Source organism: Protopterus annectens, chromosome 7.part1 (assembly GCF_019279795.1).
Source record: "Protopterus annectens isolate FY-2018-M chromosome 7.part1, PAN1.0, whole genome shotgun sequence".
Lineage (NCBI taxonomy): Eukaryota > Metazoa > Chordata > Ceratodontiformes > Protopteridae > Protopterus > Protopterus annectens.
In genome coordinates, this window is record NC_056740.1 from 52,331,652 (window position 1) to 52,355,137 (window position 23,486).

Below are 23,486 nucleotides of genomic sequence, written 5' to 3' on the forward strand. Positions count from 1 at the left end.
TTAACCAGTGTGACAACATGAATGGGCTAACTAGCAGTCGACAAAATGTCCCTGCAGGGAGAAGGTTACATAAAGATTCCAGGAAGGAACGTTATACTTCACTTATAAACAGAGGATATATATTCTGTGGTGCTGAGCAAGCCACTGTGGAACAGCACAAGGTGTTGGAATTGAACAGTGACAAAACTCAAAGCTTCTCTTCTTTGAAGGAAATGATTTCTTTTTTTGAAAAAAGATTGCTTAAACTAAAATCTTGTGAAGTTGATATAGCATACTTGAATGAATGTTTAAGGTTACAAATTGTTCCACAGGGTTTACGTATATACAAGTTTCTGTTTGGGATAAAATACAATGATTCTATACTGAATGAATTTTACAATATCTTTGATGAAGCAGGTATTAATATTGTTAAGAAAACTGTATTTTTTATGAGCAACAGAGAGATAGTATTTTTAAAGAAGTAGAACTGCTTGACCAGAATATTTCAAAGGATTTATTATTCCCACAATATATAGAGTTATATTTCAAGGTATTTGACAGGGTAGATAGAAGAATTAATAATCTATTTTCTAAGAAAAAAACGAAAATTAGATAGAGATAGTCAACAATATAAATAGAAGAAAGTCTACCCAACAGAAAAAATTCTACCTTCAATAAATTCACACTATAGCAGTAACAGGGATATGAGGAAGAATATAAGCAGGGTGGAGACTATGGTGATACCTATGACCAGGATTTTCCAGTATTCCACCGCTCACGAAGAACAGCACATGGACAGATGAAGATGGGGGGACACTTTCAGTATTAACCCACATACAGGAAGAGAATCAACTAGTAGGGAATGATTCAACAGCCATTGCAGATGGACAGCCCATAGTGAACACCATGGATGGGTTTACCATTCATAACTATACTGAGCACACTGTTACTGAAACGCATTTCAAATTGTTTTCCAAAGGCATTAAATTTGTGCCCCAAACTCGAGCTAACATGGTAGACAACATTATAGAATTTAAATTGTTCACCAGTAAATTTAATTTTGACATCTTGTTTTCAGATAACATTTCTACTATAAAGAACAACAGCGACATCCCTTACAGAGGAAGTGTGTTTAACCCTCCTCTTCATCCATTAATTGACACCTTTGAGAAAATAGTATTGGAAGAAATGTATGAGGTTCAAGAGAGAAATAAATTTAAGAAAGTAAAATGGAATTTAGGTAAGGAAGACTTTAACTTGTTAATGGAGTTGAGAAAAGATGATACTATAAGGGTTATGACCCCTGACAAGGGAGGGGGTGTTGTGTTGTTCAAGTCTACAGATTATTCGGATGTGATGCAAAATGTATTATTTGATGAAGAAACTTATGCTTTAGTTTCTCCTAATCAAATTAATATTTCTTATGCACGTATTAATGCATATTTAGAGGAATATTTAATAAATAATAGGATAGAACAAGAAGTTTATGAATTTCTATATGTAAGAGACCCTAAAATCCCTATTTTTTTCGGAATCCCTAAAATACATAAAAACATAGTGAAACCACCGTTTAGACCTGTCGTGGCAGCAAACAATTATAAAACTCATCCATTAGCAGTACTGGTAGACTTCTGGGTCAAACATGTTATCAATGACTGTGAACACTTGGTTAAAGATTCATGGGAATTTCTGGGTAATATAAAAAAGGAGATGTGGCAAGAGAACTTGATTTTCCTCACAATTGATGTGAAAGATTTATTTACTGTGATACCTAAGATGCAAGGCTTGGAATGTTTTGAAGAAGCTTTATTTAACTTTTCCAAGTTAGAGCACAGTAAGATTATCTTTATTTGTGAAATCATGAGTTTGATTCTAGACAACTTTATTTTCTTTGAGGGGGAATTTTATCAGCAGATAAGAGGTGTAGCAATGGGAGCAGCTTGTGACTCTGTCTATACCAACATAGTACTCCTTGGATGGGAAACCTGCCACATCTTCAACAGCCCCTATTGGGACAAAATACAACTATATTCCAGGTTTTTGGATGACATATTTGTCCTATGGAAGGGTACTGAAGAAGAGATTTCTGATTTCATGCAATACATAGGTGAAACAATTGACTTCTTAGAATTTACCTATAATTATGATTTTACCAGTATTAACTATTTGGATGTACAAATTATTAATGACATTGGTGGATTCCGATCCCGTATATATAGAAAACCTACATTTTGCAACACATATCTACATTATGGGAGCAATCACCCTACTGCTTAAAAAAGAAGTATAGTGAAGGGACAGGCAGTGAGGGTTGCCAGAATGACGTCCCATTATGATGATTTAAAAGGTGAATGAAGTAAATTACAGTGCATGTTTGAAGAGAGAGGGTACCCCAAACAGATGATCGAGGAAATAATTTCAGATGTACAATACAAGTGGGGCATTGACTATCTCCCCTTATTAGGGTTAGGATTACAAAATAACAATGTGGAAAATATTAAGGAAAATGATGAATACAAAAGGGCCTGTGTACTTGAATACGATTCCACAAATAAGGATGTTAGGGGTATTATCAACAAGAACTGGACAATTTTCAAAACTAATCAAGAAATATATAAGAAGTTGGGAGAGGGTCCTAGATTTGTTAATAAGACAGGGCACAACATTAAGAGCCTTCTTGAATGCAAGATAGATTCCAGAAAGGTGAACAACAGGGGCACCAGACCATGTGGAATGTGTAGACAATGTTGCTATATACACAAAGAACAATCCGTAGTTCTACACAATAGGCTAAAAAGTAAAATAGTGTTTGTAAATGGGAATTGTTTGACCAAAGGTGTTGTATACATAGTTCTGTGCAACTCATGCAAAGCATTCTACTTAGGAAAAAACAGAACGGTCACTTAAAAGTAGGATGTATGAGCATGTTAATGACATCAAAAGTAAAAAAACAACTAGTGCACTATATAAACATTCTTCAATATGTGCATCTTTTACAAAATTTTCATTTGGAATTGTGGAGCAGGTCAAATGAAATCCAAGAGGGGGAGACTGGAAAAATACTTTAAAGAAAAAAGAAACACAATGGTAAATAAGAACAGCAGCAATGTTTCCCCCAGGGTTAAATGAAAATATTTCCATGGTCCCAGTTTTGCAGGAAAGAAAAAAATAAGAAATAAATATTATTTTTATAGTTAGTGATGAATTTTGAAAGGTTTTTCTATAGAGCATGTTTTCTAGTGATGAATTGACTGTTGTTTCTGTATGGAATACGAATCTACTATATGTTTTTCAGAGTTAATGGGCAATGTAGGGGGGATGATTATTTAATTAATTGTTTTATCTTTGTGATTGGTCAATGAGCTCAATTTAATGAAGCAGTATGCTGTTTGTAATGTATTCTGATGAAGGCCACGCTGTGCATAGCCGAAAGCGCTTAATAAACTTGTTACTACAGATAGACAACCCTTTTTTCTGGATTACAGCCTGGATATTTTTTGTTTTACAAGTATGACTCTGTCATTGTTCATGTTGGTGTGAATGACCTGAGACGTACCTCCCTGAACTACATGAAAAGAGACATGGAAGAACTCTCTGATCATGTAGCCCAACCGGGTATGACCCTGACCCTGAGTACCATCCTGCCCTCACCAAGAATGATACCGCAGTATAAACAAAAAAGGATCAGTTTCAGCAATTGGCTAAGCCTGGGGTGATATGCTCGACAAGCCTCATTGCTTTGCAAGAGATAGCTTGCAGATGTCCTAGGCTTTTGAATACTGGTCAAGGCTCTTGCTGCCCCCATAGTGCCTTTTTTAGGCAAGGCTCAAAAGTCAAACCCACATCCATAAACAGCACAAATAAAAAAATGAGGTTTATGCTACTCAATGCCAGAAGTTTAAATCTCAAAATGCACGTGCTCGAAGCACTCCTCAGAATGGAGAACATCGACATCTGTGCATTAACTGAAACCTGGTTCAAGGCTCCACAGAGCAGCCCATCACTACCGTGCTACAACTCATACCACACATTTTGGCCACAGAACATGGACCGAAACACAAAAGGAGGGGGTGCATCCATATTCATTAAAGATACCTACACCTCCAGGTTAGTGGCGCAGCATGATACCTCCGAGATCATCCATGTGCAACTAACATCAGGCAAATCTGCAATGCAAATTGTGGCCTGCTACAGATCACTCTCCATGACCCAGGACCACCACTTCACCTTTCTGGAGACACTGGAAAACATGAAGGTCCTACCAAACACCCTGATATTGGATGATTTCAATTACCCTACCGTTAACTGGGAAAACTACTCAAGTACAAACTCCCAGGTTCATCGCTTCCTGGAATTTATCAACTCAAATGCCCTGGATCAGCTGGTAAACTCCCCTACCAGAGGTGAAAACATATTGGACCTGGTTATCACCAACATGGGCGACAGGTTACCCAGGAGGTTTACCCGTCACTGGTTAGATCAGACCATAAACTAATCACTCTGGATGTCCACACCACACCACCACCTCCAACCAAGGAAACCACAGTGAAAAACCTTTATATAGCAAACTTCACCTTAAGTGAAGACAGAGTTTCACAGCCCCCACACTAAAGGATAACAGTGTCCAAGATGCAGGAACCTTTACAAATGCACTCTATAAGCACCTACAAGGATGCATGGATCGTGCCATCCCTAGCAAAACCTCCTCTTAAGATTTTTAAAATTTTCCTCTTAAGATTTTTTCATACTGTTCATATTTAAGGCTAATATTTTTAGCTTTTAAGAACAGTTAGTATAATAAAATATTTATCCCTTTCCTTTCTTATTTTCTTTTCCTTTCTTTAACTCATTCCCTCCAGTACAGCTCTTTTGAGTGTTTACCTTTAACTCCCAGTGGGTGTGACTTGAGCCTTTAAAAAATGAAGTTTTCACCTTACAGTTCTAACAAATACTCATTGACAGAGGTCAAATATCAATATAATTGTGTTTGCCATCATGTATGCTTCTAGATAAAGTATTCTGATACCATGTATGCTGCATGTTTTTGGAATTATTAATGCAAATATGAACAAGCAATATTTGATGCCTAGAGGAGCAGTAGTTAACTGCAGAAGTGCCTGGAGGTGCACTCGGCTTTAATGAGTGAACTCTTTTCCCTATTGAATTATTTTTATTTCTTGTTGTATGCTAGTCGACTTCCTCCTCACTTGTCCCCTCTGTTTCTTTTTCTTTGTTACTTTCTTCAACTACGTGTACATCCTCTTTATTAGTCACATCTTTTTGTACATTTTCTTGTATAACACGTTCTATCTTTTTATCCTGTATAACTTCATTTTCATTTTCTTGCACATTCATTTCACATTCTAGCCATGAATGATCAGTATTGCCACACTTTTTGCACTTTAAATCACATTTGTTTGCATTATGCCCTGCTTTACCACATAAATATCATCTTTTTATCACATTCATTGATTAAATGTTTATGTTTTCCACAAAAATAACAAATCTTTGGTTGACCCCTCTATTTCACAAAACCCCTTTACCACGAACATTAATAAAACTAGGTACATCCATAACATTCAGAATTAAAAATACAAGTGCCATTGCAAATAAACTCCTTAAGCACCAAAGATATACAACTGAAAATGAATAAAAAATGCAAAAGGAGAAACACAGCAGATAAAAACGAGTTTACTAACAGCCAAACACTTTCACACCCAAAACTGGTGCTTCATCAGACCAACAGTTGTAAAACACACATCAGCTTAAATATAAAAGTATAATTTAGATCAATTAACTTATTAACATCAATTAGCCTATTACCAGATTAAAAGTAAAAATATATGCATATCACATGGCTAAAAATATGGGTGTATACATACCATAAAACACTAAAGATTAGTTTCAAAATACTTTAAAACAATGTATATTTAAAATAATATATATTTTATACTTGCAAAAATCACATATGTAACCAAAGCAATCCTATCTAAGTGGGCATGCTTTCAGATATGGTTTACTCAAAACCATTTCATTTAAACCAGGGATTCGATCAGCTTGGTTTCACTATATATACATAGTTTTAAAGTATTTTGAAACCAATATTTAGTGTTTTATGGTATGTACACACCCATATTTTTAGCTATGGTGATAGGTAGCTTAATATTTTATGGTCATGTGATATGCATATATTTTTACTTTAAGTCTGGTGATAGGCTAATTGATGTTAAGTTAATTGATCTAAATTATACAATTGTTGGTCTGATGAAGTAGCAGTTTTGGGTGTGAAAGCGCTTACCTGTTATTAAACTTGTTTTCATCTGCCGTGTTTCTCCTTTTGCATTTTTTATTCTTTTTCACATGCATAACATTGTCATGTTCCATTTTCAGTATTACTCCACATTCCCATCCTACAGTTCATAGTGCTTTTATCATATATTTTGTAGTGTTTATTGCTTCTTTACATATAGCTAACAAATGTTCTTTCAGTTCTTTTGCTTCAACTTCAGTTCTAAACTGGATCATTATTCTTTTTTGTTTCTCTGTAAAAAGCTTGCACCACATATTCTGACCATGGATAAATATTTTTCTTTTGTTTATATGCACCCAAAAATATTTCCATGGCCTGCCCAGTCTCAAATATCAAGTCACAAAAAGTCTCTTTATTAATTAAAAGAAATGCTCTTATCTATTTTGTTTTGACACTCAGAGGTACTATGACAGAGTCCCAAACCTTGTACCCATCCAAACTTTCTTCTTTTTTACTGCTCACATGTACTGTATACTTCTTTTTTGTTTCTTTTATTTCTTTGTTCCTTCTCCAACAGTTGTACATAAGATTTTGTCTCAGGAACTTTCTCTGTCACAGTCTCTTCTTCTCCTTTTTCTTCTTCTATTTTTCCATGATGTCACTCCATGAAAGTGCTGCTCGATTTTCTGGCTCATTTTGGTTTACCATTTCTTTCAAATAATCATCTTGTGACCCCCCCCCCCCCCCGATTGTAGGGCTGTAATTATGCATTTTTCAGAGGTAACTGTCTCTCCTTCAGAAAGTTTTCCTCTGAATCCATCTCTGTTTCAGCTACAGTCTCCTTTTCCTCCAATGTCACTGTTTTTTCAGCACCCACATCATCAGAAAAAAATTCTGGTAGCGATTCTACCATTTCAATTACATTTTCATCAACTTTCACTCCAGTTTCAGCAAAAGCTGAATCAGCCATGTTTTCTCCCTGTTCCTCCTGGCTGTCTCAGTGCCTGTACAGGAAACTGGAAGTCAGAATGTGTAACACACAAACTCTTCCCCTGATTGCCAAGAGTAGGGGAAGTTCCTTGATGCCCAAACCAAGTTCCCCTAGAGGTGTAAAAACCACCTTGAGTCTCCACTGACGAGTGGAACTAACCTGGTAAACAAAGGATAAGTAAATAAAATGTTGCATCCCTCTGAAGCTGCTGTTAAGCACTGGAATTGCTCTCTGGATGGTGGGAAATAATGGCTCCAAGGGAACAAAATGGGAGACATTCCATATTTGTTAATGCAGATTCACAAATGTTTAGAAGTAAGCAGAGCTTTTATTTTAATTATGTTTTATTTATTTTGTATTTGATATCTAATAATAAACTATGTTGTTTGGCCATGGATGGTCTATACCTATACTCTAGGCTTTTGAATATTGGCTAAAATATTGTCCTCCCCATAGAGGCTTTTTTAGGTAATGCCAAACTGACAAATTTCCAGTGTAGCAAAATCAACCCAACAGAATCTAAAGATGTTACTGATCAATGCCACTCCCTCCAGGCTCTCCTCAGTCTAGAGAAAGTGGACATCTGTGCAGTTACTGAGACCTGGTTTAAAGCCGAAGAGAGCTACTTTACAGGCAGAGACCAAAGCTGCAGGTGTCTCAGTCGAAATTAACAACAAAATTACCTCAAGACTAATCAAACAGGATGACACACTTGAGCTTCTCCATGTCCAGATTTCCATAGGTAAAGTCCCATATCATATCCTTCAAAGCTGTAGGTCATCCTCTATGACCCAAGAAGCCCATAACTTGTACTAGGAGTTACTGGAGACCCTCACCACTCAACCCAATACCATATTCATGGGTGACTTTAACTACCCACTATAAACTGGAATACTTCCATGACCCTAAAGGGGTGGCGTAAGCCACAAAACTATGGGCTAGGCTTGTAAATGCCCTCGGGCAGATAGCCTAGTATGAACCTATGAACCTATGAACCTATGAACCCCAAACGTACAGGCCCAGATATTCCTGGTATTTGTAAACACAAATACCTTGGACCAGCTAGCCCATATGCCACTAGGGGTGCAAACATACTCAACCCAGTACTCAGAAAAACATGGGAGAATGCTGTATCCCCTAGTGTAGTGTCCTCTTTGGCAAGGTCAGACCACGAAGCTGACTTCTTTGTAATAAAGAGCAGTTCTGCGACCCTGGCTAACTCTATAATATTTAGGAACTTTTCTAAGGCAAGCTTCCTACTACTAAGTGATAGCCTGTCAAAATGTCAAGCCCTCCCAAATCCTGAGAACTCCATTGCCTATGTAGAATTGTTCACAAAAACCCTGTACAATCATGTTAATAAATGCATAGAGACAGCTGTGCTTACCAGAAATAAGCCTAGAACTAACTCAAAAAACAAATCACCCTGGTGGAATCCAAGCATAAACAGGATGTACAACAAAAGAAAAAAGTCATAGCCAAAATGTGGAAGTGCTATGCCCCACTGTGACAAAAAACATTCATCAGTCTAGGCAAATAGGGTAAATTATCCACTGAAGACAAATTTGAGGTAAAGATAGCCTCCCAGGTGAAGGACAACCACAAGGCTTTCTTTGGCTATGTCCAAAACTTCAGTGACAGTACACATTAGCATGTAGAACTGATGCAGATTGAACCAGCTACAGAAATCCAGAAGATGTAGCAAATCTGCTGGCCAATTCAGCCTCAATTTTACCACCCTCCTCCTCCCAGGAAATACAATCAAATAACACTGCATAGATGGGCCTTAATAACATTCTAGGATGCCTCCTAAATAGCCACAAACATGACCTATTAAGGCCACTAGAGTCACTGTTTAACTATAGCCTCTCACACAAGTTTTCTGCTATGTGAATGGAGAACTGCAGTGGTCATCCCTTGCACAAATATGGGCCATCAATGGAGCCAGGAGACAACATACTCAGAAGTCTGACTAGTCAGACACTGGATCCAATCCAATTTTGTTTTTTCAAGGTCAGATCCCCCTGATGGACTTCTTTGAGAAGGTCACCAAGGCAATGAATGAGGGCAACATGGTGAATACTCCCTATCTTGACCTCGCTAAGGCATTTGATAGAATATTCCTCTCAAGCATTGTAAACAAACTAATAGATGTAGGCATAATCCCATATGTTACATGCTGGATAAACAGCTGGCTCTCGTATCTGACCCAGGAAGTTAGAATAGAGGAGACCAACTAAACAAAGAGGGCAGTCACTAGCAGAGTCCATCAGGGTTCTGTGTTGGGTTTGCTCTTTTTCGGTATTTACTTCTCAAGTCCGCAGATGACTGAAAACTAGGAGCAGTAATAGAGCCCTACAGGAATGACTGACACAGAGAAATAAGTGGTGGGAAAACCACAGCTTAAAACTCAATGCCCAGAAATGTATAGTAGTACCCTTTGGGAAGTCAGCCACCCTAGGAAGTAACATAATTGATATCACACTAAGAGTAGAAGCAGTAGTCAGGGATTTGGGTATGCATGTAAACAGTAACCTGTCTTTCAACCATATGTCTCAGGTAATAAGGAAATCATTTTATCTCACTCAATAGGTGCAAAGAAGTCATTGTTATACTGTATCTGGCCCACATCAGGCCCATCTTTGAGTACAATGCACCCTTTGATACATATGACCAGGCACATGCAACAACAGGAACATCTACAGAGGTTCCTCACAAAAAGAATACATGGTGTAAGCATGTCCTTTGCAGATCACCTCAAAGTCTATGTCTGTAGCCTGTTTCCTATGGACTGCTGAGAGTCAATCTATGCCTATTATACAAGGCATCTTTAGAGCCCACTCTGATGGACCATTTAGCACATCTGCAAAATGAATAGATGTAAAATTACTTGATCTAGGAATTTAAACTTTTCTTACAACATAAATAGGACACATTGAAGGGACAGGTATGTGCCTCAGAGAATTCCCTTTCTCTGGAATTGGCTTCTCATCTATGTGAAGTAGAACTTTTCCTAACCCTGTTCAAGAGAAACCTGGATCAGTGGATAGGAAATCAGAAATAACCCCCCCCCCCCCGAGTCCAGCACCTATGTCTCTAATGGACAGAGGCAGCCTGTAAATCTTGCCCTAGCTTACATATACCTCTTCAAATAATCACTGAGGAACATAAACTTGTGGGATACAAAATAATCTCTGAGGAGCATAAACTTGTGGGATACTACTGGGATGCTTGTCTAGGTTTATAAAGGCCCCAGTGGTCATTAGCCTAGTATACACATATGAGCTTGTACTTTCCAGTTAATAAGGGACAATTTTCATTGGAGGTCCTGCGTATAAAATCAATGAGAAATATGTAAGGAGATGTTCAGATATTATAAAGCAGAAGTAACTACAGAGGCAACTATGAAATTATGCAATAGGCTACAGCATAATACAGGTATCAGGCATATGTGAGATATCGTTTTTTATGAAGGCAGTGATGCATGACTGCAGAGGAGGACAATTCTGGACAATGAATACAGTACAGAATAGGAACTTCTTAAGTTAGCAAGTAATATGTAACAATGGACTAATTCTGGACTAAACCTCATCAGAATTAAAAAAGTTGCTACACAAAACCTAGCCTGAAAATTAGGTTACATTCTTATGTGGAACAAGTTTGATGAGGATATTGCAATGCAGTGTGGCAAAATTACAGAAGAAGAGAGAAAAGATGTTGCAGTTGGGTTGGGAAGGAAATGACAAAACAGATTGTTGGGGATTACTTATGTATTGAGTAATACGTAATGTAAGTAACATGAAGTTAATACAAGGTTTATGTCAGGATAGATAAAACATTAGTTTTGGTTTTATTGTTAACACAGTGCAGCAATTACAATTCTAATTTAGCATTATACATTACACATTTTACACCAATATTCAAAATATTTATCCTTTTTTTCTTTTATTGACTTTATGTTGATAGTTTACATTGTATTTAAATACAGAGTGCACTGAGAACTGCAGGGGTGATTTTTTTTTTTTTTGGATCTTGTCAGTTTACAGCATTGTCTTGTTAAGATTGTGAAGTTTGTTAAATCTACATGTATTAACAGCAAGAGGTCTTGCCAGTATTAAACTGTTAAATGTCATTGGTTCTCAGTGGGTTAATAGGAGAGAAGATTCTGAGCACTTTGCGAGGGACAGTCCCTCTTTGGGCAGTTGTGCCCTAACAAAAATATTAAAAATGGCAAATGTCCTGAGATTATAGGACATAATTATGTCCTATATTGTATGTAATAGTTGCATAACACAGTTATTCTGTATCTAAAATACCTAAATGTTATAAGAAACAGAATAAGCAACTAAAATGCTACAAGAATAAGCTAGTATATAGGCAAAATGTTAAGTTCTATCCTTTGTACTGACCCTGGGTATGTGTCGGCCTGTAAAATCTGATGTTTGTCCCGAAAATGTCCCACTTTGGCCATTTGAAAAGGTGGCAACCCTATTTACTTTTGCATCTGGTACTGGCCATTCGACCATGCTAAGAGTAATGTGGATACTTGTTAGAATACTCCATTAACAACATAGGCACTATGGATGCATCACCAGCATCCATGATGTGCTTAGACGGACTGCTTTTAGCACTTAACATGCAACAACTTGTAGCTAGGTATTAGCATATTTAAAGCAATATACCCCTGTGTTTTTTCAGGTTACAGAATGTACTTATTTTATATATATTCAAATAGGTAGCATGCATAATGTTGCATTAATCATTTTAACCTTTCTACTAAACATGTCATGGACTAATGCATCAAGTAAGATCTTTCTCTGCACATTCAGAAGACTTTTAAATGAAGACAGCTTTTACTTCTTTAGTATTATGATCAGCTGTAAAACTGACAGTTTTGTTTCTTTAGTGGTCTGTCAGATTTGTAATGTTATATATGACTGTTTTCTTTGGAGAACTCATCTTTCTAACGGAACAGTTCTTGTTACTCTGCAACCTATCTTGGAACTCTTCTGTGCAATCCTTGATGTTTATTTGCCACGGTATCTATTTTCTTTCAGTTTTACTGGTTGTGATACTTCCTGTTGTAAATTCTACATGTCCATTTACATTTCTGTCTTTTAACAGATGTGCACAGTTCCTTTGATACAGCTTTTCATCTTCTCCACAAATAACATAAGACCTTCATTCAACTGCTTAACCAGCTACCTTAGCCTCTGGCTGCAAATCTTTACATGGCTTTTGTATTTGTACTCTGCCTTGAGCCTGTAAATATTGTAATCTCTTGAAATTTATAACGTAGCAATATTCTGCCCCTGCTAATTTCTATCCAGCATTTTATGTAATTTGAACTGAATTTCAGACATTAGTAATGTAGTTTAAAGAAGTAATTTCTGTTATAATGTTAATGCGTTATTACATTAAAATGATTGTTTTAAACTTCTATATAAACAAATGTCAGTGATTTAGGGACAAGGATTGATCATGTAGACTTGTTTCAAATGTGTACGTCCAGCACATATTCTTAACCATATCACTATTCCTTTGTCAAGTTTTCATACATTCGCATTTGTCTGATATGACTTAATTTTGTTCTTACTTAGTACTTTTTACCATATCTAGATATGTTTCAATTGATGTACTTTATACCTTTCAATCTGATTGTACTACAGATCTTTATTTTTATTGTTCTTAAGTTGAAAAACATGTATACACAATTTAGACTACTACCATAAAAATATTATTCTATATCTATGTTAATTTTTTCAGGTTTATTATCTTGTTATTAAGCCCGCCATTGATTTTTATGCTTTTGTTTATTGTTTTTCAGTAGCATTTTATCTGTACCCACCTATGGCATTAAAACACTAACAAATGAATAAGCGATTTGTTTTCCAACCTTCTGCCCACTAACAAATAAACTTGTACCGAGAGCAGTAGCTTGTTTATGTAGTGCCCAGTGCCGCTCCATGATTTGGCACCCACCCTCAGCTCTTCAAGTGAAGAGCAAAGAAAAAAGGATCTGTTCCCATAGTCTCCGTCTCCTACCCAGATTCTAACCCCCTTAACTCTTCAAATAAAAAAAATGATTTCTCCTTTTTGTTAACTGTAGTAAGATAATTGCTTTATACACAAGAAACACTAAAGTGTCTTTCTGTCCTGGTATTTCTAAATGCCTGAACAAAAAGGTACTACAGTGCTTCATGTGTGTACTGAAATTCAGGAATGGTAGCTGCCCACTTCACCTCAGTCTTGCTAGCATTTACTCCTATTGCATTTACAAAATTGTGAGATAACAGTTTTCATACTTTTTATTACAGCTCTTTGTCAGACGATTTTTCACTCTTTGGAGAGAGTTCTCCATTTGTTCGTTAGACTACAGACAGTATGGCTAGACATTATATCTCTTAATTCTTACTCACACACAAAACTTTCCAAATTCCTGACCCAATTTTGTGGTAATTTGATAAATATGGCAAAACCAGCTATCCACTACCTGGAGAATAGACAGTCTATTGAACTAATCATACTTGTAGTTCTTTTACCCATCAGTTTTTTCTTCTGTGAACTTGGATTAATAATCTATATGTATAAAATATCTACTTTCTTTAAAAATGTTTATTCCTGTTATTAAAAATATACAAACCTTTATTAAATTGAAACAAATTATGTGACCTGGTACTGGTTATGCTATCATCTCTTCCTTTTAATTATTGTGTATGGAAGAAATTGCAGATGGCAACAAATGGCCACAATGTTTCCTGTCAACACAGTATATTTATTTTCTTCTGTTGTGTTTTTCTTTTTCCAGATGTGATTCACATAATATCTCAAATGTTTGTTGTCTCAGTTGGTTGAGAAATATTTTGCCAGCTTTGAACATTAAGTTCAATAAAACATATTTCATCATTAAAAGAAAGATAAGAATGGCGTAATTTCCTTACTAATGATTTTTGCTCAGGCCTGCAAAGCCCTTAACTGTAATTTTATCAGCTGCATTTCTAAATATGCATTAGTACATCTCTAGATTATTTTTCCATTTCTTCTTCTTCTAATAGCAACTCTTTATAGTTCTCTGGTAAATAAGGTATACTCAGCATATATGCATTGCATATTTCCTTACCTCATGTTTATTTTACTTGAAGAGAATGCAGTCTCTTGAATGTGGAATATTGCATGCAGTCTAGGAGGTATGTTTGACAAAGACTTTCTGAATACCCTTTGCAAGTATTTATGGTCTTTCTCCACCTGCGCATTTTTTACCACATCCATACACTTTTTTTTTTAATTTCAGACTACCTTTTGTGTGCATATATAAGTGCTCATGACCCATAGGCAACTATTCTGTTCTATTGAAGGGTCACAGCTCCTATACCTTTCTCAGTGACATCTACTTGCAACACAACAGGCCAACTCACATCATATTATTTTAACTTTGGTGCTTTTGTAATAAATTACTTAAGCATTTCAAAACTCTTTTACTGTTTATGGCTATATTTCCCATCTGCATACTGCTCAAAAAGCTTATTTAGAGGCATAAATAACTTGGACATATTAGGTACAAATTCTGCAAAATACCACACCTTTCCTAGAAACCCCTGTAATGTCAGCTTGCATTTCAGCTTTGGCATCTGTACAAATGGTCAAAATTCTCTGTATAGAGATTCAGTTCCTATGACATTAAACTATGACCAGGTTATTTCATACAGATACAGTTGTTTTTCATTTTCACGTATGTACCTTGAAGTTGTCCAGTTTTAATCTGTGTAGCAAATGTATAATTTCTTGGCATGTTCCTATTGTTTGTGACCTAACAATAGTAGATTATCAGTTATGTTACAACACCTTTCAAGACCTAGGTTTACTTATGTAACATCTGTTTATAATATCCCCTGTTACTGATAAAAGGTTAAAAGAAGTCTAAAGAAAGTGTAGCACTGAAAAGAACTCAGCACTTGTCACCACTTCTTCAACTTTAAGCACTGGGTAATGCTATGTTTACTAACTTTATTCAGGTCCTGTGTATCAATCAGGTACAAATCTTATCTTGTTTGCAGTGGTACTTGTATCATTTGTACCACTCTGTAGACTATAGTCACAATTTGATAACAATAAGCTTTCTGTTGACCTCAGCTTTTGCTGCATTTTTCTCCCAAGAGCAATTTGAAATTTCCTCAGAGGAATTTATCACTGCCATAGTATCAGAATTTATTTGTAGGTACTAACTGCCATGACTGCATATAGTGTTCGTCGATATGTTTGTCATTGTCTGACTGCTTCTGAATGTGTGCGTTAACACAATATGTCCTTGCTCTCTCATTCTGAATTTGTTTTACCATTCCTAGATTCTCATAAGCCAAACAAGGCAAAATATTACAGAATTAACTTCTTCTACCTTCTTTATATGGTAGGGTTTGAAACAGTATCTTGTACTGTGGCTCTTAATTTCATATTTACATATTCATAGCTTTTTCCCATTTTCCCAGTGCCACAAATATATTGCCAGTGTGCACAAAACTTTATTTTCTGTTCCTTTCAACTTCAACACTTCAAATGTATCTTCAGACATAATATACTTTGTAGCTGTCTAGTTTCACTTTATCAATTAACTTATTAATTCTCCCAATTATTTTACAACAGTAAAATTCCACTAGGCATGTCAACTGGGAGTACTATCTGGTTAAGTGACTTGCTTGTAATCACACAGTTTGCAAGAGGGAATTAATGAAATCAAACTCAGGACAATAGCTGAAGCTCATTTATAGCTTCTGAGCTAAGCTATCTGACTTATTATTTATACATATTTGAAAAATGGTTGCTTCTACCATAGCTTCTACAAAAGTGTTTAAATGCAAGACACTGCTTCTCCTCATGCTTATTGCAAGACATAATATACAAGACTTGAATTTAAACTTCACAATGCTTCCATTATACCTAACAACTCTCTTTTTTTCTCCCTCATTGCCATTGCTGTTATAACACATTCTCACTTTACCATGTTGCCTTTTTGTCTAGGTAACATTTTATCTTCCATTCATTCATTTTCTCAGTTAATTCTTTTTAATTATCTGCTTGCAGTTTTACTTACGTTAAAAGCATCCACAGCTATTGATAAGGCAAAGTCTGCATTTCTTAATATACTATGCTTTGCTTGATCATTTTATGTCACAAATGTTTATGTTTCTTATCAATGAAATGTGTAAATTACCATACTCACAGTCTGGTTTGATTTTTCATTTCTTTAACTTAAAAAACTATAGTTAATGTAGTAACTTGTGAAGAATAAATAGTGAATAAATTGCATGATCTTTCTAGTCTTACAATAATATGTGCATTTCTCTCTTACTAGCTGTTATTTTGTCTTTCTCCTCCTCAAGAAAAGTAAAAGTATTAAACTCCTCCAGGGCTTCTTCTCCTGTGACATGCAGAAATGTGTCACATATTACCATTTCAGACCTCTGTTGTTCTACTTGCAGCGAGGAATAGACTACATATGTAGAACACACAGAAAATTCCTGGTTGTTGCAGTGGGACCAATTTTCAGAATGACTATGGTGCTACATTTTAAACACATAAGCCATTCTGAAAACAAACATATTTTCACTTTTACTTATATAGTCTCTATTTCTGATATATTGCAATGTCAAATATTTAGCAGTTTGCTTCTCTAACAACACAGCAATTGAGGGTGTGTTAACAGCCTCCATGAGTGTTTAATCAGCTATTTCTAGAAGAAATATGTACTACATAACATATAACTCAGCATGAGTAGGTAGGCTTCAGCATATTTAAAACTGAAGACACCATGCAATACATGCATTATCCATTCTTTTCCTGGTATGACAATGGTCATTAATTTTTCTTGGACTATGTTTGTGTTCAGCCATCCTTCTTTGGGTATGTCTGACGTCATCTGTTTTTCAGTTAAAACTCAATGACACTGTGCATGGTGTTACATCTCTTGATAGTCTAGCACTTTGCATGTGGCCTGCATTCTATATTATTGTCTTCCACTTCAGTTGCGTTAATTAGAGCTGGAGTTTGTGAAAGTCAGCTGATACCAAATATACAAAATATCCTAAACTAAGCCAGGGTGTCCATGTACTCTCCAGAAAATAAGTAGTGTTTAGCCACTCTTGGCAGTTTTTTGTTGTTGCTTTTTTGAGGGGGCAAAATGGCCAGTTGTCATTTCTAATATATAAGTTTGTAAGACTACTCATGATTTACTCAAGGTTTACAAGCATGCAAGTGTTGTTTCCTAAATAAATGAAAACAGGAAACTGGATGAGTGGGGAAGAAAAATTTTTCAGTAGCTGTCCTAGAATTAATTTACTGACCCACATCATGTGTGGTGCTATGCATCAGGCAATCCTAACCTTGGGACTATGAACTATATTTTTCGTACGTTCTTTCTGATACCATGCCTGCCCACCATCAAGCCTCCCCTACAGGACTTGAACCCATTCATACCATCATGGTGGGGGCTATCCAGAAGCACTAGGATAAGAGCCATCAGGAGGGGTCATAATTCAGGCAGCCACGAGGGTTATTTGTGCTCTGTCCTGCATCCTTGGCTACGAAGGTGTTTCTGATGGCCCTAATTCCACCCTGGGTGTAGGAGGACATGTGATTGCAGCACATTGTGGAGGCACACAGTTCCTTACCCATGAAGATATACACTTCTGCACACCTTGTGCAAAGGCTACCACCAAGCAGTCATTTATTGACATGAACACCCACTCCCAGTCCATAGCTTCTATTGCTATCCCACCTCCAAGGGATTGCAACATTCCATGTCCTGCTCCACTCCACTGTCCCCAGGATGGTTACACACATCCACCCCCTATCAGCATTTTCAACTAACTGAACTTGGATCCCCTGGGTCATAGTTAGGGCTTTATCCCTTTGCATCATCAAAGCTGGTAGTATGAGCTATAATTGATCTTCATAGATGTCATGTAACTTATTATTTAATAAAGTTTTGTTTTGGTGTACAGCTCTGTATGTTGTTACACAGTTAAATAGGAGTAACACTTGAGGCTGTTAGCATAGGCCTATGTGTTACCCATTTGTTATATACCTGACATCTTTGGGACACCTTAGGTTAGAAGGTAGGTTATGATCTATCTCTTGGCATTTGCAGATCTGAAACTCTGTATGCATGGCATACAGTGGCATCAGGTTGGAACATAGGAACATATCGATGTGCTTTGCTTTAGAAATCTTCTGGTATGTTAAGACATTTGATTACAGTTGCTGCCAAAAGCCAGTTTGTCTCCAATGGCAGAAGATTAGTCCAAACAGCTTATTTTCTTTCTATCTCATTGGACTCACCTCTAAACCTGATGACCAATGGCAGAGGAAGACACTAGTAAAAACTCATTTATTCACTAAATGCTGTTCATCTCTCCTTAAGGCACAATGTAACAGTTTTAGTACTCTTTATTTTGTAGCATAACCAAAGGTGGTTTATGTTCATTAAGGTCACCTTGCATAGACATACAGTAATTATGAGTAACACCTCTATCCTTCCCCCAGATATTTACCAGCACACTTTCAAGTTGGCATTTTACAACCCTATACTTTCTGGCAATGAAGTGAAATTCTTAATAGAAAGGCTGAAAAGTAAGTTAGCATATTTAGTCTGTATATGAATTACCACATCATCCTTTCTCCACATACATAACATCTGGAAGCTGCTATTAGAATCAATACACTTAGAAACTGAAATGTCAGGAGCTGACTAAGACCCAGTTAGACCTTCCACCCCCCAGGTGCTGCGTCACTGGTATGGATCTAGCTCCACAGTAAAACTGATTCATTGGAAAGGTGATTTCCATTATCCCCAAGGCTGATTGGGGTGATTGTTTTTTCTTCTATGTGTCTTGTTTAAAAAATGCGCTAACTTACAAAATTCCAAGGTACACATACATATTAGTGGTAGCATTAATCACTTTAAAGCATCCTCTTTTATGGCACTAGTTTCAGTTTGACTTCAGCATTTCCTACAGTTGAAACTCCTTTCACTGTTCAAAGAAGGGCAACAGAATGGGTACTCTAAAGTGAAGGCTTAGCACTAGTTTTTATAATGTAAAACATAGATATTTAATATTGTGGTGCACGTATTGAAACAAAATGCCACTGTGGTTTTCATAAGTGTCAATACACTTACTCTTCCATCATTTCTCTTTGTTATGAATGGCTGTCCACACTAAATATGTAAGCTATGCATTCTCATGTTTTGTTGAATTTTTTACTAGTACATTTCCTCAACATTATTTCAAGGAGAATCATTTCAGTTTAGGGTGTTACATTTCAGATTACCCCTTGATAGTTGCATAGTGGCAGTTGTGTTGTAAGAGAATGGAATCTGCATCTTTCCCTATTTGCATGACTGGCTACTTTATGCAGGGCCCAGGAAAGAAGTCCTGGTATCCCTGCATTAGGCTCTTCTCTTTTTCTGCCAGCTGGGTATAGTGGTAAAACTCCAGAAGTATGACCGTCTAACCTACTCACTCTGTCACTTTTCTTAAGCTCATGTTCAACATGAACTGGACTGGAAATTTTCAATCCCTGTAGTGAGTTCGGTATTTGCAGAGCTGCTTCCAGGTATTAATTTTAAAGGACTCTAAGTACTCTTGGGATCAAGGCTAGTGAGTGCTGTAGCTCATCTGGGCCACTTGCACATGATACTTATTCAGTGAAAGAGTTCATTGGGATCAGGTGGCAAGCGCTATAGGTACCTTCACCTTTGATGGAGATCCAGTTACTGGGACAACCAGTTATGACTAGACTACACCTAATTTATCAGAGGAATTTTAATTCCATATCTACTTAGTGCATACCTCTAAACCCTCAAAGGCTCTTGAAAACAAGAACAAAGGCTTTTGAAAACAGGAGCATAATTTGGATACCAAATAGCACATAACTCTTTCCACTTCCAGTAGGAATGTGGGTTACTACTCAGAAACACATGTTTAAAAAACAAGAGTGACCAAAATGATAAAAAATATAGACACATTATCAAATTGACTGTAAAATATGTAGACTCATGAACTGTTATCACAAAATTCTACCACACAAGGTCACTTATTTTTGCTTCAGAAAAAGGGAGATGTAAGATGTTTGTCCTCTTTCTTTAAATTATTGGTGCCACTACTATGCTGGTCATGTAGTATGGTTTTCTGTATTCTAGACAGCTTCAAAAGTCACATGTGATGAGGGGAATTCAGAAAATTGTGTGAATGGATAAACTGATCCTGAAAATAGGGACATGCCTCTAAAAATTAGGATACCATAAATGAGGCCTGAAATAGGAACGTTCCTCTAAAATAGCGACATTTGAGAGGTCTTACTTAGTACATCTTGATTTCAGAAATATTGCAGTGAGATTAAGGAACTCATCTAGGCTCCCTTCTTATGATGCATTGTCAGAATCATCACTAAGTTTGTTTGCATGTAAACATTTTGGTAAGTTACGCATTTTCAATCTGCTGATCTTTTAGCTTCATTTTCCTTGAGAAGGTATATTGGTCAGATCATAACATGTTCCTGAAGTTTACATTACAAACTAGGAAAGTAGAACTTATTCTTATGGTCAGCTCCACTAGGTTACAAGAATTTTGAATTTATCTCTGAGCTACATGTCATTTCTAATAGCATAACACATTAGAGTCCTTCGCTTCACACTGGCAATATATTCACAGTAGCTGCATCACAACAATAACGAGTATGAAATCTTGGATGTGATGATGTTGGAGATTTTGGTATATGGATGACATTGTCATTGCCCAATAGAGTGAAGCCCATTTGATTGATAATGGCAGAGTAAATGGACAACTCAATATTGGCTTATGGATTGAGCTTCATCATGCAGAACACTTATACTGCAAACTGCAGGTCCTGCTCCTCCCTAAGTAATTTAAGTATTTTTGAGGTTGGTAAATCTCAGGGTAAGTGATATAAGTTGTTGGCAAGTTGCCCATTTGGCCTTATGAGCCAAAGAAGAGTTTAAAAAAGTATCTGGTTTGTTGTGCTCTGGAAGATGCTGGCAGTTCTCCTCAGACACCTTCATTCAGATGGAAATTGTTATTCTAGAATGGAGACCTATTGGCTCGTTGTGAAGAGAAAGGACAGACTAATGGGGGTGATATGTGCTTCCTAATGCAGTTGATGACTGCCATACAGTCTGGTTTATCTGGTCTTGTAAAAAGTAGGCACCCTGTGTTATTTTTGAATTGAGAACCTTGCATTACCAAGTCAGGTTTATACTGCTATGAATATATAGTTTTTTAATTAGAGTCATACCCTGTATGATAGTTTTGTACCAATAACCCTTTCTAACCTTCTGACATGTTTGTACACCTTCAAAGTAAATATTTACAAATCACCCACAGGAAGATTAGGTGACATTTATAACTGTCTGAATAAATATTTGACATTATAACAATATCTCAGACTCCAAATCCTAGGTCATATAGAAAGCTAAAATATGAAACAATACTTAAATAGAAATTAAAGTACTCAGAATCTGTTATTTAACCTGGTACTGAATTGTTTTATGTACCCTAACAGTGTGATTTTGCAATGAAATTAGCAAGGAGGGAAAATGTATTTGCCCCACTGTTTGCCATCTGTAATACATGTGCTTCCAATCAAAATCCTGTTGTAGAATTCCTTAGGGCCTCACTTAAAACTAATAAAACTCAAATGGCCCTGCAGAGTAGTCCAGACATCCCATCCCAACATGAGCATGAACGTGACTCACACACTTTTCTTTCACCATGCTTACCTGTTTATAAGTCAGGCAGTTTCTTTACAATTTGCCTAATAATGGAAATCAGGGAAATGACTGTTTTTATCACGAGTTCCTGACAATGTATGCGTACAATATGACACATTTATAATTTGTCATTTTCCACAAATATGGTACCCAATGCCTGGAAAAATTGCACTTAGTTCTAAAATGACCAAATCCACCCTGATAATTATAGACCACTACCTTTCTTCTTTCTCTTGTACACATTTTGGGCAATATGTTTGCCACTCAGGTACAAAGGTGCAAAGGAACTTAAAACATGTAGTTGTCCTACAAGGAAATACCATTGCTTCCAAACTGGATGCAATACCATGATGTCTTGTAATTTGTCACAGTCTGCACAACACAAATGCACATGCCATCACATGAATTATTTTTCATAGACTTCAAAATGGCATTTCACCCTATGGATCATTGCTTGCTCTTTCAGCAACTTGGACAGGAAAATCTGTCTGTTGATCTGAGTGCTTGCTTCTGAGAAGTTGGACAATGTATGCCAACATCAGTAGTGCCCTTTCCTTAGTTTTGCCCCCATAGTGCCTTTTTTACACAGTTTCTAATTTGGAATACATTAATATGACTCTAATCAGTCCCAGAAGTCTTAACAAAAATGTCTAAACTTGAGACTCTTCTGCAACTTGACACATTCATATATGTGCAGTTACACAGACATGGTTTCAGAGCAACAAAAGCATTTTTTTTTGTTCTTAGATATAGCACCTATCATGTCTTCAGGCCCACTGTCAATTGTGTGTGTGTTTGTGTGTGTGTGTGTGTGTGTGTGTGTGGGGGGGGGGGTATCAGTATTTCTTATAGATCTCAGCACCTCATGACACATTTGAATTCCTAGATGTCCAGTTCAACACAAACAAGATGAATTATCACTTCATAGTTATAGAACAGCCTCAGTGTCCCACTCTGAGCTCATAGCTATCGTATCACATTAGCTGAAGTCCCCTTAAACCCAACACCTTTCTACTGGGGAACTTCCATTATCCGTCATTTACTTCCACACTGATCAACAGCTTGCTTTCAGCTCTCTAAGTGTGAAAAAAGAAACTGAGAGATGATTGCTGGTAATTCTGCCAGTTTTATTAAGATTCAGTTACGACCCCTCATTAATATTCAAAAACGTGCACGTAAATCAGTTATAGTAATATATAGTATATAAAATACCAGGGTATGTCTGTTTGTTATTGCTTTCTGAGGAAGTTGCATGGGCAACGAAAACGTGTTTGTTGTGAGACGTTAAAATAAACATTGTGCATTTCGTTTTTGGACTTGGACTTGTGTGGTTTCCAGTGATTTTGTGCCTTATAGTGATTCTTGGCATACTCCCCGTGGTCGTTTCCTTCTTGCTTAATGCTCTTTCTGGGGGTTTGGGTATATTTGCAGCTTCGTTGCTACTTTGTTTGTTATGGAGGCAAGTTTGGGAACTACCTCTTCTGGTG